This window comes from Pinus tabuliformis, chromosome J (assembly GCF_031772625.1).
Source record: "Pinus tabuliformis cultivar Carrire ecotype Pingquan chromosome J, CPIR1, whole genome shotgun sequence".
NCBI lineage: Eukaryota > Viridiplantae > Streptophyta > Pinopsida > Pinales > Pinaceae > Pinus > Pinus tabuliformis.
In genome coordinates this window covers 77,817,269-77,833,912 of record NC_142295.1, presented here as the reverse complement: position 1 = coordinate 77,833,912, position 16,644 = coordinate 77,817,269, and the positions used below count along the sequence as shown (strand labels likewise).

At 39.6% G+C, this 16,644-nt stretch overlaps 1 protein-coding gene across 2 annotated transcripts in view; it reads right to left on the bottom strand.

Annotated features, from left to right (window-relative positions):
• Positions 1-16,644, bottom strand: part of LOC149225595 (phosphoinositide phospholipase C 2-like) — a 426,735-nt gene that overhangs the window by 226,777 nt on the left and 183,314 nt on the right. The window lies entirely within an intron of this gene.

Here is a 16,644-nt window from a genome sequence, read left to right as displayed (position 1 = left end):
CTACTTTTCTGTAAAACACATACCCTAAACAAATTTGTTAATATGGATAGCATGCAAATATCTACTCAATCACTATGCTGAGACTAGGGAAGAAGGGAGGATCCAACCTAGGGATTCAAACACACACAAGGTCAATTTGAATGTAATGTCCTCAAGGAAGGAAGATGCAAAAAGCCAACTATCCTACATGTTTCCAACATGAGGCTCAAGAATATGACTAACAAAATCATTATAGTTTGATCAAACCCCGAAAATTAGATACACAAATATAGTTGCACAAACAAATACAGGTTTAAAACTCCATTCATGTTGATAATAACATGAGATACAACCACTTAATTATACAGTTCTCAATATAACATATGACAATTCATTATCAAGGCCAATCCACAAAAATCTCTTTGATCAATCCCAAGAGACCTTCCTCAAGAAAAAATCCTTCTCCAAGACAAATCTGCACCATGAAACTACATTTCGGCTAAGTAGAAAAGAAGAAAAGAGCTAGTGCACACTTCCAAAGAGAGCATGTCATGATGAACGATGATGAGTACGTGAATAATGTTTCCCTCTATTTATATGAGGGTAACGATGCCTTATTTCACTAGTTTTACAAGCAAAACCCCTAAAAAAGTTTACTTGAGCGTTCAACTAGGTCAAAGGTCACAAGATGACCTTGAAATAGCTTTAAAACATCACAAAATTAACCCACATACATGGAAGAAAAATGGTCTCCACCATGACATCATCCTCCAATGTAGGCAAGAAGGCATCAAGGAACTGAGGCAATGGTCTAAGAGTACTCCTCACTCCAAAAGAGTCCCAAAGTGCATTTGTACATTTCCAAATGGTTCCACGTCCACAATGATGTCATTCAACAAAGGCCATACGTCACCCCTTTCAAGCATGTGGGAGAGATGTGGCACTTCCAAGGGCAAGTGTTAGCATTGTTGCCGCAAAGTCTAGTAGGCCTTGGAGAAGGGTACCCTACAAGTCTATTACTAGACCAAGAGACAACAATGGCATAGTGGCCCACTATCACCACAGCCAAAACCCCTTGCTCCTTATGGACTTTCACCAATGGGAGGAGTCCAAGTATGAGGTCACCTATGATGGTGTAATATGCTCATTTTTTGGTTTCCCTTATGATGCGGTTAGGATGGATTTCCAAAGTTTTTGACAGCTAGGTCACAGGAGCGAGTTTATGTCATTATGTAACGTCCACAATTTTTGGATTACCTTGTGCTGAGATTAGGAGGGATTTCCAGAGCTTATGTTAGCTAGGTCACAGGATGGGCCAGAGGATTTTGAGAGTTTTATGAGGGGTGACTGGGATCGCTTTCCATTTTTAATCATCAAGATCGGTATTGCACAGTTTGATCTTGGTTCCGCTGCATCCTGACAATTTATGTAAAACAAAGTTATTAATAGGTATATTTTAATCAATTATGCTTAAGGTGTTCTTTCGGGCTGATTACATGTAGAAACACCTTAGTGTAATAGCTCGTTGGAATTGGGACGAAAATATCTACAAGACAGAATGATGAAAAGGGGCTTTGGGAGGCCAGTGTGATCATGGTGGCAATTTAAGCATTTTCTAGAGATAAAAGTGACTTTAATTAGTAATAAAAGTCACTTATTAAATAAAAGGAGACAAAGTGTTTTTATCTAAGGGGTAAATAAAAGGGGGGAAAAGTCACTTGGAAAATAGGAGGAAAATGCACTAAGTGGCTTATTAATAAAATAATAAAAGGAGATTTCTAGAAGATTGGAGAAGATCCAGCAAAATCTTATAAAAGGGGAGAGAAGGGAATTTCTCATTGATTATTTCTTGTTTATTGATCGAGAGCCCGAGCGGGTTTCTCTCAAGCGTTTTAGGTGAGACTCTCACACTAGTTTCAATGGACATCATTGCCACCCTATTTGGCATTCCGAGAAAATCACACAGGTTTTCCATTTTTGCTTCAATTTCAAGTTATTTGGGGGACATTTCTTCAACGAGATGAATTGGTTATTGTTGTCGGAGTTGGAGATTGGATCGTTGTAGAAGACATTTTCTAGAGTTGAAGGTTATTGGTTGAGGTCGAGTTGATTGGAGAGCCGCATTCATATTCTATAGAGGCTGAATTTTCTACTGGGGGCGAGTTTATTTGTTGGGCCGAGTTTATTAGTCAAAGCCCAGTTTATTTGTTGGGGCCATATTTATCTATTGGGGCTGAGTTTATTTGTCGAAGCCCAGTTTATTTGTCAGGGCTGAATTTATTTGTTGGGGACGAGATTAATTGCCAGAGATATCTATTTGTCGAGGATAAGATTATTCGTTGGAGATATTTATTTGTTGCTAGAAATCGTTATTTGTTGGGATTGAGATTATTTGTCAGAGATCTTTATTTGTTGAGGCCGAGATTATTTGTCGGAGATATTATTTGTTGGGGCCGACATTATTTCTTGGAGTTGAGCTTATTTATCGAGGCCGAATTCATCATTATAGGAGGGTCGAGTTGCTGACTATAGTAGTGCCACATTGATTGAGTTATTTGCTGGAGTTGTATTATAGGTTCTCAGATTAATATTCTCCATGTAAATCTCTTGATCAAATTAATAAAAGTCTAGTTGTGCCTTAAAATATTTTTGTTGTAAGTGTTTATTTGTTTTGCATACAAAGTGTTCAAAAAAAAGCTTGCACACAAAGTATTTGTTAAAATTCCTAAAAGAGAAAATTTATTTTTTTTGCAAGTTGTGCTAGCATATTTCAGATACGGGATATTACAGTGGTATCAGGGCATGATTTTGGCCAGTTGTGGATCTAAATCAAGGTGATATTGAGAAGAAGAACTTTAGGACTAGAATCAGAAGGGAAAAATTCCTCAAACTAGTTGCAGCAAAAAAGACTTGTTCAAAAATTTGAAGAATAATACAGGAATTTCATAAGATTGGTAGGGTAGTTTGAAGTACAGGCATCATCAAGGGCAGAAAAGAAGAAAGAAATTGTAGATCTACAGATGATGAAGGTAAAAGGAGCACAATGACTGAACACAACCCCAATGACAACGCTATGCGTGCAGGAGAAATGATGATTGGAAGTGAGGACTACGATCAAACCTCCCAAGATGAATTGGGAGAAGACATACTCGTTGAAGACGAAGCTAGCCCAGATTCACTCTAGTAGGTTGGTACAAGGGTTCAGGATGAAGATGAATCAGATAACGACATAGAATGTTTGTCGTTATTTAACGAGATTGTTGAGGAAAATCATGAGTCTACGGTAGTTGACAATGATTCCCAGGAGGTGTGCAAAGATGATAACACACATGTAGTCAACGGTGTGAACTCAAACCCATTAGATAATTTATTTTATGAAGAAGATGTTGCTCATATGCTTACTTGTGCCCATAATTTGGAAACCCAATTGAAAGTAAGCATCGACCAGATTATGGCAGCAACAAGTCATTATGATGATACACAAGCATTAGTGTAGGATTATCGTCGAACAAGTGCAGTGATACGTGACAGTTTGGGAGGAGAGCCTTGACCAACATATTTTCAAACACTCAAAGAGGCATTGGTAGAGATTAAATCTAACTACCTTCACCTTCTTTCGAATAGAGATCATTTACTCATGCGTATTGAGATATACCTATTACCACTCAATCTAGTAAGGGTCCTAGGAGGGGTACCTAAGGGACAACTACTAGAACAAATGGCAACAATGGGACAAAGGCCCACTGTCACCATAGCCTATGTCCCCTTCTCTTCTTGGATTTTCACCAACGGGAGGAGTCCCAGTATGGAGGAAATCACCTAGGATGATGGATCAATGATGAGGTTTGCAATGATTCCCAAGGCCCATTCAAAGAAGAGGCTTAATATAACCCTTTATTGCTTCAATGATGCTTAATGGCTCTCCAAGAAAGACCTAAAGGTAGGAAACAAGATCTAGGGGTTTATGATGCTGCAGTAAGGTTAGGTATACCTAGAGTCAAGATCTCCCAAATGATATAGGACCTCTCAAATAAGCTCTTTGAAATAAGGAATTGCTTTGGGAAACGTGTTGCCTAAATTGAGAGACCTAGGTTGGGTCCACACAAGACCTAGGGTTTATGGATAATCACGGGAGGAGGTCCTCCAAGGAGCTCACTAGGTCAAGGTGGGTAGAGAAAGGGTTTAGAATGATTTATTCCACCGAATACTATGTGCAAAAACCCTAAAGGAGACCACTAACCAAGATGTTCAAGATGATTTTTAGAGATATGGCTAGAGCTTGACTTTTCTCCCAATCTGACTGTGGGAATGGGCTCAAATTTGGAGGATCACTAGGGGAAACAACAATGCAATAGCCTATCCAAACAATTTCCAAAAGTCACCCTTCCAAAGCAACTCGCATCAAGCCCTAGCTAGCCGTCTAGGGTTAGGGCCGAAATTTAGAAAGAGGAGAAAAAGAAAAAGAAAGGAGGGTGATCACCAAGATTTCTCGGATCAGTGCCTTGTCCTTGGGCTATGGAGTCTATGTGATTCAAAATCTAGCCAAAATCGTCTTCAAGGAGGCTAGAAAATGATGCCCTAGCAAGCACTCTCTAACATTTACCCACCCAAGATTTATGGACTTTCATGGAAAGAAAACAAGTTCTACTCCACTAGGAACATTCATCTACTTGTTATCAATGAGTAACATGCACAAATTTGCAATCTAACAATTATTTACAATGATATTCAATAATTAGGGCACAAAAGGAAAGAGCTAGTTACAAAATTTCCACACATTAGACATTTTTCATGCAAAAATATTTCATAAGATTACTTACAAGACAACAAGAGATATATCCAAATCCAAGATCAAGAAGATGGCTCCAAGAGAACGAAAATTTCATCTTCAAAGTTATTGGAATGCATCAAGAGATCTCTAATAGACAACCAAGAAAAAGTGTGAAATTCTCTTCAAGAAAGCTAATCCAAGTCAAGTGACGATCCAATACAAATGAGGCTCTCCTTTATTTATATGAGCCTTCAGAAGTTCGAATTAGCCTGATTAAACCCCTAATAATATTTTAATGTGCAAATAACATCTCTTTTGGTGACAAGCCCACCAATAGCTCAATAAGTGAAAAATAAGCCACCCAAAGCTAGCCGAAATGATAGAATAATGATCAAAAGGGTCATTGTAAGGCCTTAATGAGCCCTCAAAGTGCCATGATGAAGAGGAGGGCTCCAAAATGATGATCAAGAGGGTGGCCCTTTGATTTCCAAGCAAAACATCCTATGGTGCTCCCAAGTGGTTGTGGGGCACAATCAACGGTCTCATGGGTCTCCAATGGCTCAATAACAAGTCGATGCTCCTTCAGTGAAGGCTAGAAGATGGTACATGCCCTTTCGTGTCTCTTTGGAGGAGACAAAACCTCATTTGGGCCCTAGATCAGCTGCCAAGTGTAGGGTGCAAATGTGTGGCCGACTGGGCAACATGGTCCAAGTGCATCATCGTCACTGTATGGCTGGGGTAGAACAAGCAATGTGTTGTGTTGAAGAATCCCATGGTATAGTAATCAATGCTCTGTTGTGATGGAGGCCCATGGCTCTCAACACTCACCCTACAAGTGCCATTATGACCCTTTGAAGGGTTTGGATCCCATGTAAGGAGGCCAAGTCCAAGATGGAGACCCACTTGCAATCCTGTATAAGATCCAATGTGTACCTTCCAATACAACCAATCATTAGTGAAATTGAGTAAATAAGCTTGCCAATGAGGGGCAAAAGTGGACACTTCATAGTGGCATGCCCTTCCAAATGGGCTTTAGAAAGTATAGGTGTTGCATTGCTCAACAAGAGAGGTTAATAAAGGAGCCTATTGTGTGGTTTCAACCTCTAAGGGAGTGACAGGTCCATGGTAGATCCATCAAATGGCAGGTGGCATGTGAAATAATAATGGAATATAATGGGGCAATAGGGAAGGATCCAATCCACCTGCCATAGTATAAGGGTAGCTATAATGAAGGAAGCCCACACATTGGTTGTATAGATGTAGGAGGGAGAAAGCATGGTACATGAGTTACCCCATCTTTTGTTTTTCCACCCTTCTTCATATGCCTTTTTCCTTTTATTGATATTGTCTTTCTTCTACTGCTCGGGGCTACAAGGGATGAGAGCATGACGTGAATGATGAAGCAGTGATTAACCCTTAAGGTTGGGCAGTTCATTGCCCACTAGGGGTTGGGACAATCATGGGTTCCTTAATGATGCATGGGGCACTCATAGGGACCCTAGGAACCAGGGTGATGGCCATAATAAGGGGGTAGAGCTCATCTTTGGCTTTTGTCCACACACTAAATTTTTATGTCTCGACCATCTTTTACATTTTGTGGTACATTTCCTGTTACAAGTGGAAAAATTATGATTTTAACTTTCTTTTTAGTTGCATCAACCTTCGGGGCATCATTCCAGGCCTGACCCAAAGTGTGGACAAGGGGAAGGGAAGGCTAACACCTTGTGGACCCAATGGACAAATGTGGACTCGAATGGGAAAAGTGTGAAAAGGGGTTCTAATAATCGAAGGGGATAGAGATATATGGTGTGGACAAGCGGGACCACTCAACCAAATTTAGGGTTTCCCATGTAGTGCCACTCCTAAAGATAGTAGCCAATAGAGGAGATCCCACAAGATTAGGATACAAGATTAATTGGTACAAGGGAACAAGAGTACAATCCAAGCCCATTCTTTCTGTCGAATCCCCCCCCACTAATACATGTCCAAATGTGCCCAAGAAAATGTGAAAAATTAAAAACTGAAATCCTATTGTAGCAACTGGAATTAATTCTGCTAATTGTTAATTACTTTAACAATTTATTTGCTACAACAAATACCAAATTAATCACTACAACCTTCACAAATAAAACTGTGGAAATAAATATCGTTGGAAACTAAGAAAATACTAGCACACACAAAATAAAAAAGACACCGTTATTTCTGGACAAAAGTCCCTGGAAAAACACAATGTGAGAAAACCGGTGCAGTAGCTAAGGGTTTTTATTATTATGCAGCAATGAAATTATGAGTACAAACTATGGATGCCCAAATGGCAATCCAAACATCAAGAAAAGCTGGCCAAAATTATTTAAGGGAATTTCCCTTCTTCCACAAGCAACCCCGACAGAACTTACCTAAAGAAAATTCGTCCTCCTGGACCCTCTGCATAGTGCTTGCGCAGACCCTTGGACATCTAAGCCCAAAAGTACCTCTGATGAAGTCATTCTGCTTGTCTCTACTGAGGAAATTGATTCTCCAACCCTTTGGAAGACTTTCCTGACCTCTAGAAGCTTAATCAATTTTTCCTCCAGCCAAATTGAATTGCTTTTCTAAAGCAACTACGCAGACCTCTGCGCTACCATATTGGGAATAACTCGGCCTCCTTGTTGTTGCCTCTTCGGATCTGGAAAACTTCCTCTGGATCACTCACTGTCTCTGCCCCTCATTGTCTTTGCTTCCTCGCTAAAACTCAAACTCTCTGGCAACCGATTGTTGCTACTCTGGAAAATCGAATTGTCCAAGTGACTCTAGTGTATTCTCCATCACCACATCGATCCCCTCTTGTATCTTCATGTTGGGACTCCAACAACCAAGATTAAATCTTAATCAATGGCTCAGATCATCTCTGGATCGATCTATGTGAGTTTCTAGAGAGTTCTCACCTTGACTTAATTAATTTTGATTAATTAACCAGTGTTCCTAAGTTTAGACTTAGGAAACATTGAAAAATTGGTTAATAACCTAATTAAGTCATCTCTAGGTAGAATTTCCAGAACAATTTCTAGGTTTTGGAGATCTCATGTATTCTAGCCTCTCCACCAAATTTCGTGGCTAGAACACATCCGATGCTACAGAAACTAACACTCCCTCTTAGCGAGGACTGTGTTCTCTCTAGTTTTGCAGATCTTGCCACAACAACTTGTCTCTATATCACCTCCTATTACGTTGCTGATGTCTTGTTGTTGCTGCCCACCAACTACTGCGCAACTTTGATGTTGCTACTGACACTGCTATACTACTGCCAACCTTACATCTGCATTGTAACACCCTCTCATCTGTTGTTGCTGCAACTGCAACTACTGCAACTGAGAAGCATCCAAAATACTGAATCAACTATGTTCAGTGTGATGCATTTGTCTCCCAAGTCTCTGACTGCTACTAGCATCTGCACTGTCACTGAAGAATCTGCGTTGTTGCCAACTCTGCACTGAGCCACCTGCTCTGTTGTCAACACTGCATTGCACTCCTCAACATCTGACTACTACTAGTCTGCAACTGTCACTCTAGTACTAACTACATCAACTGCCACTAATCCATCCTGCTACTGAATATTGTGGGCCCCCGTAGCCAGGTAATGATCCATGAGGTGGACTCCTCAAGGACCCTGCCCAATCTCTGTAGCTCTCTAGGGCTACAACACCAAGTCACCCCACCTCACTCCTAGAGGTATGTCTACCATCATTGCGAAGTCTTCCTCCAATCTGGAGGACAACCTATCTATCTCAGCATGTGCTGCCACCTGGTCCTACTTCTCCTGCTTGTCCTTCTTTCTAAGAGGACATTGGGTACTGTAGTGGCCAAACTTGCCACACCTGAAGCACTTGACCTTAGATAGGTCCTTCTTCTTCTTCTTCTTCTACTCCCCCTGCCCCTGACTGGGACCCTTTGATGCGAGGGCCACATTCTCCTCCTCCTTCACACCCTTCGATCCACTGCTACTGTTGCCGCTAATGGAGCTCTTTAGAAGAGCTTGCCTCAACTCCTCCTGCTGTAAGTCAACCCACATTTTTTTCCCATCTTGATAGCGTGTCTCTACCAAATATACTTTGGACAAAGACTTTCCAATCCTTAAAGACATTGTTCAGTGCCAACGTCACTAGCTCTGATGGTAGAGGTGCTTCCCTAACAACTGCAAGTTGGTCTTGGACCTCCTGAATCCTGGTGACAAAGGGATTTATGACTTTCCCCTTCTGCATCCTAATGCATCTCAGCTTTTCTTCTAGGAACATCTTCCGCTACTAGGAAGTACCTTGGTATAGCGTGGACAAAACTACCCACATTTCCCTGGTAGTATTCTTGCCAGAAATATGAGAGATATGTGATCTCGAACTCCATCCAAAATCATCCTCTTCACCCTCGCCATCTCCTTCCTGTATTCCATCAACTGATCTACATCCTGGGGAACTGCCACCACATTATCTATGTAGGCTCTCAGGCCATATTCATCTAGAAGGAAGAACATCCTAGCCTTCCAAATGACACAATTGGAAGCTCCATCCAACCTATCCTGATCTCTAAGCCTTGTTGTGGCCATCTCTGAACCAAGTCGAAAAATCCCTCTTTCCCTATGCTTGTCTATTGGTTCTGCTACACACACTCCTTTCTGGAGTGAGAGAATCTGCACTTAGCTACTAGAAATATGCTGCTGGATCAATCGAACTTCCGAGACTAGAAGTTCCCTAAGAGAAATTTTACCTCTATTGTGTGTGCTTTTCTCTTCCATCCGACACCAGTTCTACTGCTGCAAAAACTTCTGTGTCCAACCAGGAATTTGCTCAGCAAAAAAAAAACTGAGTTGTTGTTGCTCCCTCTGCCTATTGGAATCACTCAATCTAGAAAGTTGAAATTTTTCTCCCACTCTGCACTAAAAAATCGAACTTCCCCAAGCAACTCGGCTTGCTAGGAAATGGATTGCACCGCCTCTAAAAAGTTCAGCCTGATACTCCCTAGCGATATTCCCTTCTTCTCTTTTGAGCTTCCCGACTGATCACTCACGCTCTGATACCATGTGAAAATTTCAAAACTGAAATCCTATTGCAGCAACTGGAATTAATTCTTCTAATTGTTAATTAATTTAACAATTTATTTGCTACGGCAAATACCAAATTAATTACACAACAACCTTCACAAATAAAACTGCGGAAATAAATAGCACTAGAAACTGAGAAAATACTAGAACACACACAATAAAAATGACACTATTATTTTTGGACAAAAGTCCACAGAAAAAACCCAATGCGGAAAATCCAGTACAGCAGTTGAGGGTTTCTATTATTATGCAGCAGTGAAATTGTGAGTACAATCTATGGATGCCCAACTGGCAATCCATACAGCAAAAAAATCTAGCCAAAATTATTTAAGGGAATTCTCCTTCTTCCACAAGCAACCCCGGCACAACTTCCCTTTAGAAAATTCGTTCTCTTGCATCAGCCTCTACATAGTGCTTGCGCAAACCCTTGGACGTCTAAGCCCAGAACTGACTCTAATGACGTCGTTATGCCTATCTCTCTTGAGGAAATTGATTCTTCGACCCTTTGCAAGACTTTCCTGGGATTTGGAAGATGAATCGATTTTTGCTCCAGCCATATTGAATTGTTTTTCTGAAATGACTGCGCAGTCCTTTGCGCTACCTCATTGGGAATAACTCGGCCTCCTTGTTGTTGCCTCTCCAGATCTGAAAATCTTCCTCTGTATCACTGTCTCTACCCCTCACTATCTCTACTTCCTCGTTGAAGCTCAAACTCTTTAGCAACTAACTGTTCCTACTCTGGAAAATCGAGTTTTCCAAGTGCATTTGGTGTATTTGTTGATTTGGGCTAGCATCGGATGTGCTCTAGGCCTCAAATTTTGCAGCGAGGCTTGGGAACATGTATGCCAAAAAACCCAAAAAGCATTTTGGGAAATTCCACCTATTAAAATAATTAATATTTTTTAATGGGACCCTAAGTCTAAACTTAGGAAATTAAAAATATTAATGGGTATTAATCTAATTGTGGGTGTAACTTCTAGAAGAAGACACGAATAAAGCTAAAATGATCTTAGCCATTTATTAGCTTTTAATCTGGGTCTTTGAAGGTCAACGAGAAGATTATTTAAGGAAGCTTGAGGGTCATTTGGAAAACACACCGAGAGATCAAGAGATCGAATTTCTGATGTGAGAAGTTCTCAGGAGGGAATTTTGATCGAGTAGATTTCTTGTAATTGAGGGGGAGCGATAGTTGGGTTTGAGTATCTTCTCAAGAGCCCAAGATACACAACAGAGAGACACCAGAGGGGCTGATGCTAAGCCAGAAGGGCCCACACAAAGCTTGACGCTGAGCCAGAAGTGCTCACGCAGAGGCAGCTCAGTCACCCATGCAAAAATCCGAATTTTGTAGAGGAGCTGACATTTCTGAGTTGGCAGGGCTGGAAACTACTCCAAAAGGCAAGACGTTTCCTAGTCGAGCTGACACAAAGCCTCAGAGAGCTCCACGCAGGCCCAGGCAGTTACTACGCAGGGGCAGCGTAGTTGTAGCCAAGGACAGTTGATTCAGCTGTCGGAATAACCGGGATTTGTCGGGTAGAGTGAGGTAATCTCACAATTCCTCTCTGCCAGTTGTATTCTCTGTAACTGGATTGTCGGGAGGGCATCCAGAGTTGTATTCAGAAACGACTGCTTATTAATATAAAACTCTCAGAGCTGCTACACCGGTTTTCCTGCATTGGGTTTTTCCGGGGACATTTGTCCAAAAAGAACGGTGTTATTTGTGTTGTACTTTCTTTCTTGCTCAGTCTCTTGTTTCCACATAATATTTAATTAAGTGAAGGTTGTAGTGTATGTATGACGATATTTGCCGTAGGAAACTGCAAGTAATTTGTTTAAAGGAATTTAACAAATAGGAGTAATATCATCAGTTATTGTAGGGATTTCGATTAAGGAACTTTCACATGGTATCAAAGCAGTAGGTGGAACAAGAAGCGCAATGCCAAAGAACCTAGCACTGAGTAGAAGAGGAAAATTGAAAAGCTACAAGAGGCAGCAATTTGAAACCCCAGAGGGTTTGTGCAGTTCTTAGCCAGAGGGCTGAAATTTCGAGGCAGTCTCTCTTCGAGTGAGTCGACGGAGAGAAGAGCTTCCAGATCAAGTTTTTGCCGAGGCAGAGGGAGCAATGCAAAAGCCTCAACGTGAGGAGAGCTTGTGGGACGCAGATTTTTCTGCAGGCAGTTTGTTAGGCAGAAAATTGTCAGAAGAAAGAGGAGAAGCACAACTGAGGGAATTTCTTCCTCAGAGAATTCCTAGCCAAGAAATTTGAATTCTCTAGAGCTAAGTAGCAGCAAGGGGCAGTAGTTTTACTAGCTCCAGCAGGGAGTGCATAGGCTAGCCCAACAACAACGCAAACGAGAGAGGAGGCTATTCGAAATTTCTATTTGGCAGAGATGGCAGCCGCATCTCCAGGAGGGAGGTGGGGAGATTTAGAGTTGTAGTTCGAAAGAGCTACAGATGAGCAGGATCCTTGAGGAGCCAACCTCTTGGATCCATTCCTTGCTACGAGAGCCCAGATCAAAAGTAGTAGGATGGACTAGTGTCAAATGGTGTCGAGGAGTGTCGGAAAGACAGTTGCAATGGCTAGGAGCACCAGAGTCTGAACAACGCAGAGTAGAGGTGGAAGCAGTGCAGATGGCACAAAGCAAAGCTCAGCAGTAATGCAGTAGATTCAGAGGGTCAGGGCAGAGACTAGCAGCAATCAAGCTTCAACATTCACATGGTATCATACTGAACACAGTTAGTTCAGTAATTTTGGATGTTTTTCCATTGTTGATGGAGTAGCAGCAACAGTTTGCAGTGCAGTGGCAATTGGCAGTGGCAGTGCTAGCAACAGCACATATGCAGTACTTGAGAGGGCACTGTAGTACAGATGCAGTGTTGACAGTGGCAGTGTCAGCAAAAGTACAGTTGCAACAATAGCGCAGTAGTTAGTGGGCAACATGTCAGACATCAACAACGCAAAGGACAATGCTTTAGAGTCAGAGCAGTATGTAGCAGCATACATTGCTAGAGCACATTCCTCGCTGAGAGGGAGTGTTGATTTGGGGTAGCACTGGATGTGCTCTAGGCCTCAAATTTTGCAGGGAGGCTTGGGCACATGTATTCCAAAGAACCCAGAAAGCATTTTGGGAAATTCCACCCAGAAACAATTTTATTAGAATTATTAATATTTTTTAATTGTACGTGTTGACCACTACGTGTCAACAACCCATAGCAGTACACCCCTTTTTTTAGCAAAAGGGATAGTGCCTGATCGATGTGTTCGTGCTGTCCAGCTATCATCATTAGCTTGATCACCATCTTATAATGTAAACCCATTTTGCATGTGTATAATGTAAATAGTCTCAGCAGATCTATGTCATATATGTAATTACCTAGGTAAACCTACTTTCCTGTTGACGATTTACATTCCGGGAGGTTTTTTGTCTCACCGATCCATTCTCGGATAGTCGACAGAGTTTTCCTTCAGCGTTACCCCAAAGCCAGAATAGATTTTGTCACTGGGATCATAGGGGAGTCTTAGTGTTTTAGATCAAGTCTATGTAAAAGTGATTTGGAAATAATCTTAACTATTTGGTTAGGTTGTTTTATTACAAATTGTTTGGTCTGCTAGATTATATTTGTGTCGCAGAATTGGGTAGTCTGTGAGGGTCTTTTGCAAATGGGTTTTCCCCCTTGAGATTTAAAAAATGTGAAAATCATGATGTAAAGTGTCTTGAGGGTTGGAAAAATAATTTATCCCCTCATAGGTTAATTAATTAAATTTTTCTGGCCAAAATTAATTAAAATCTTAAGCCAGGAATTTAATTAATTCTTGGTCCTAGCCTCCTAGGTAAATTTAAATTCTCCGAAGGCAAAATTCGTCGGTCCTTAAAAATTAAATTTTAAGAGGTCTGGGGACTAAGGTAAATTAATTATTTTGCTAACTTTTAAGCCTTTGGTCCCTGGGGTTAAGTGAAAGTCAAAATTTTGAAGAAATTAATTCAAAAATTTAATTTTTGAATTAATTAAAATGCATTTAATTGAAAAATTCGAATTTCCTCAATAATTTAAAATTTTGACAGATGAGATTAAAAGAAATTTTAATCCTCATCAACGGTCGAGATTGCTTTGACGAGGATCACTCAAACTAGCCGTTGGAGGATTTATCTTTAAATAAGAGGTCATTTGTCAGATGAGATAATCCGATCTTTTGATCGTGTACTAAGCGAAAAGCTCTCTTGTAATCTTTTTATGAGCAATAAAGAAAGACTTTGGGGTTGAAATTCTGATGGTGTTACTCTTCGTGGAAATACTGTAAGATGTGTCATTTTCATGCGTAGATTTCTTTTTAGCTATTGATGATAGCTTTCTGAAGAGTAATTTGAGTACATGTACCTTGCTTAGTCGCTGGGGTTTGAATGATAATTTAAGTTTTGAATATAATAGCATGTATCTCTATTAAATCTGAATTTTATTATCGTTTTCTCGCTCTATGTTGATGGCTGAATTGAGTTTTGTAGGAAAGTCTTGATTTTTAAATCATCGAGCGTTCGGGGAAGTTCTTGGTTGAACCAACCAACTCCCGATCTGTGTTTTTTGAAGAGCCCAGCTTGAATTTGATCGCAGGCTTATCATAAGATATTTTTTATGGGTGATGCATGAAGGGTTTTTAGCTCAGTACCTCCTTTAAAATTCAAAAAATTTGAAGTTTTATGTGCTAAATCATTAGATCTGGCTATTGAGAGCCTCAGATCATCAGATCTGGGAGCAGAGTCAAACTCACACTCCCTATATCTAATAGATCTACCATTTATGTACATAGATCTGTAATTTTCTTCAGTTTTCTAACTTGGGTTTTTTGGGTTTTAGTTTTTTGGGTCATTGTATATATCGTTTGGGTATTTCTTGTTGTCCTGTCACTGCAGATCTGAAGTTGAAAGCTGTGCAGAGTCCAGATCTAGGCCCTGGAGGGTAAGATCTGGATCTCTAGGGGTCCATCAGCATCATTTTGGCAGGGATCATATCCAGATTTCACAGTCCAAGGGTTTAAATTTATTTATTTTCAGATCTTGAAATTTCGTGAGGGTTTCATTAAGAAATCTGAAGCAGAAGGATTTAAAATTTTAAATTAAGATTGTTGGAATTTTTCTTAAGTTTCTGGCTGCAGTGCCTTTGCTACCTGGGGTTTCCTAAGCAGAAAATTTCAAATTTGTCTTCGCTGTTGTTTTCTGGAAATTTTGAAATTATTTTTATTTCAAGAGTTTTAACCTGAAAATTTTTATGAGATCTGGAAAATCTTGGGTTTCTTCCTACATTTTTCTTCTGTCTATCCTCCCAACAGTGACCTTCAAAACCCTCTGCCGCTGCCATATACCTGCAAAAAACCCTCACGCAGCTCCTTTCTTGTCTGACTGTCAAATCTCTACTTTCTGCCCGTGTTTCCTTTATCTCTCCTCATGTCGTTTCTGCTCCCTCTCTATGTTGTGTTTTCCCTTCTCTATTTGCTGCTCCACTGCCCTTCTCTAAACCTGCCATAGAAACCCGCAACTCCTCCTTTGCTACTCTCACCAACCTGCATCCTCCCTTTTGCCATCAATTTTCTGCATCTATACGCTGCCTATCATCGTTGTCTGCTGGCCTGCGTTTTCCAAACCTTCTAACCCACATCTCCCTCTGTTCAGCCTTCAGCTCCTCGCATCGTCCATTTCCTTAAGCATTGTTGTCCAGCCTCCTCTCTCAGCTATCAGAAGCTTGCAACCTCGCAATGCTTCATCCCTTCGTCGTCACTTCTCCTCCCGTGAACCTGTAGCCGCAAAACAACCATACATTCTATTTCTTTTTATTTTTATTTTGTATATATGCGTTAGTTTAGTTTAGTTTTGTATTCTATATTTAAGTTTGAGTTAGCGCATGATTTTTTTCTTTTAGTTTCATATATTCGGATTTCATCTCTTTTAAATTTTAACTAGATTCATTTTTCTTAAAATTTCATTTTGGTTTTATTTTTATTTTCTTAAAAAAAAAATTATTTTATTTATGATTTTAAAAAATAAAAATAAAAAATCACTAAAAATATCTAAAAAATTTAAAAATTTAAAAAATCCTAAATATTTTAAAAATAAAAAATACATATAAAAATTCTTTTGACATTTGATTTTTTAGCATTTTTATTTTTGATTTAAAAATTCTAAATCTTAAAAAGTATAAATATCTAAAAACCCTAAAAATAAAAAACTAAAAAAATTAAGAAATAAGGAAGGGGCTTCATTTTTATATTGTGTGACTAGAAATCGAAATAAATTTCACATTTAAAGGTTTTAAATTTTTTATGTGGCCTCTGGCCCATTAAAAAATTTAAAAATTATTAAATCTTTTTCATTGGTCACAAATTTTTTATTATTTTGCCACATTAAATCTTGCTTAGCATATTAAAAAAAAATTCCCAAGGACTAATTAAATTGTCAAATTTAAAATTCCCTTTGGTGTCTTTTTGTGCTAAGGACAAGATATAAAGAGAAATTTTGTGGTATCAACATTTTTATAGTTAAACGCGCTTAATTTTTTGCATCTAAAGATTAACTATTGAAAAGTGGTAAATTTTCCTACATTTGAATCGCTAAGCATATATTTTTTAATTCTAGGATCGCAATTGGTTAGCATTTAAATTTCATGGTTGTGTAAAGTATTTGGATCTCTAGAAATTTAATTGCTAGAATATTGTGCATCTATTGAAATTGATCGTCATTGCTTGAATTATTTAATGCTCATTACATGTTATAGACATTTCGTGAATATTTTCAAGCGTTTGTTAAAGAACTTTGTCATGGAATTATAATAGATTGCA